The sequence below is a fragment of the Etheostoma cragini genome, chromosome 4, assembly GCF_013103735.1.
Source record: "Etheostoma cragini isolate CJK2018 chromosome 4, CSU_Ecrag_1.0, whole genome shotgun sequence".
Classification (NCBI taxonomy): Eukaryota; Metazoa; Chordata; class Actinopteri; order Perciformes; family Percidae; genus Etheostoma; species Etheostoma cragini.
Window position 1 is genome coordinate 663,878 of NC_048410.1, and position 2,070 is coordinate 665,947.

General features: G+C 40.0%; 1 protein-coding gene across 1 annotated transcript in view; it reads left to right on the plus strand.

Annotated features, from left to right (window-relative positions):
- The window catches only part of LOC117943373 (dedicator of cytokinesis protein 3-like), a 168,834-nt gene that overhangs the window by 89,652 nt on the left and 77,112 nt on the right, over positions 1–2,070 (plus strand). The window lies entirely within an intron of this gene.

Below are 2,070 nucleotides of genomic sequence, written 5' to 3' on the forward strand. Positions count from 1 at the left end.
TGTGTGTGTGTGTGTGTGTGTGTCTGTGTGTGTATTTGTGTGTGTGTGTGTGTGTGTGTGTGTGTTGCGTACTGCTCTGGGACTTTTCCATATTTTGATATTTGATACAGACTTTGAACACTTTCTTAGTATTTATATTATAATATTCCTTTCCTTTTCCTGTCTTCAGGCGTGACGATACAGTTTAATTTCTTTTTTCCTTTTACATTTGTTCTCTCGTTTCATCCCGCCTCTTTTTTAAATAGTTTTTCTCGTTGTGAATTGTGTTTTTTCTTTTTCACCTTCTTGTCTCCTCCTCCATCACTGTGAGACATTATGCAAATAATTAAAATGTTATATAATACATAGTATAAAGTAGCGGGCTGGCTACATTACACACGTAAAACTACAGTAAAGCGTAAAGTACTACGCTTCCACTTTAATTGGGTATGCCGTTTAGACCAAAAAGCATGGAATTTCAGCCGTATCATAACAGGTTTAACTGAGTAGTTTGGGTGCTTAAACCTGACCAAACCGGTTCACTACATGTTTAAATTATGCATAGACTTCTTGGAGAAAAGTCCCTTTTTATTCCTCATAAATGACTGCGTAGGATCGGCAGGTCCCTCGTCCCTGCATTGTGTCTCTGAGATGTAAAGACATATATTTATACACACGTCTGATGAGTCAGTGCATCGAATCTCTGGTTGGTTTTCACCATCGAGTAGCGAGTGTTTGGGTTCATGTGAGGAAACATGTATGAGAGAGGCAGCTTTATAAGTAATGACTTGTGTTGAGGTTGTGATTGATGAAGCTCGGGTATGTATCTGCATCCCTAGATTCAGTGTCTCCATCTTTGATGCCGTGTTTTTATCTAACGAGGGCGAACATGTGACGGGTTGTGGAGTTGTGAAGCGCGTCGTCACGCCGAGACGTCTAACGAGCGAAGAAGTCCGGCCGCCGACGCCGACTGATCCCAGAGTCAGATGATTGTGAAATCAGACCAACTCAATTACTTTCAAAGCCGTGTTCAGATGGAAGATTGATGCGGGAATCGTCTCATCTCAAACTTTTGGGAACTGGTCGGCAGAGAAAGAAAGTAGTTCACCAAAGAAGATCCAAACTATAAAAGTATAACAAGTGGAGTCAAAAACTGCAGATGAATTGCTTCGATAACCTTTGTTTTGAGATAATACACCTTCGCCGTTTTAGTGCTAAGTGGTTTTTGGAATCAGCGTTTTAAGAAATACACAAAATATTAAAAGACCTTTAAATCACATGGCTGGATTCATGATGTCGGTTAAAGTAAGAGAGAGAGAGAGAGAGAGAGAGAGAATATGATAAAGTCCAATGCACATCTCTGGGGTAAATATCACAGAGAGAGGGTTCAATTATACAGTTTTTGCACAGAGAACAGCATTGGGACTAAATAACTAGAAATATATAAAGATTAGGATGAAGCAAAAGTGTCTTTAGGTGGACAAAGGACAGAAATCAGCTCGGGGCAGAGAGAGGAAAAGGTCAGGCAAGATGAAGAAGGAGAAGACTCAAAGCTGGAGAGATGAGTGCAGCGAGGGAAGAAAAGATGGAGGAAGTGAGACAAGAAGGAGAAAGTGGAAAGAGATGTGTGGAGGAATAAAGACTGAAAGGAGTAGAAGGAAGGAAAGGGAACACCTGCAAAATAAGAGCATGCTATAGGAGGAAAAAGAAGTGGAGAAAAGGAAAAGCAGACTAGAGACAGAGGTTACATCTACACTACATTTTGGTTTTTAAGTGACGTTTTGAGACAAAAACTACCTCCGTCTACTCGTCCTTTCACATGTCATTCATTCATTCATTCATTCATTCATTCATTCATTCATTCATTCATTCATTTGTATTTGTTATACAAGAAAGTTAGAAAAAGTAACATTACATTACAGTGTAAAAAAGGGGCCTGACTCAGTTTAAAACCTGGACCCCTAGACCAGAATTGTTGGGAACCAATGGATTTAGGCTACAATTACATTGTTATGTTTTGGTTTAAAAAGGAATATCTTCTGCTACGTTTCCCCCTCTCATTCCCCCTGCTCTGGCGTTTCCCCTCTCTCG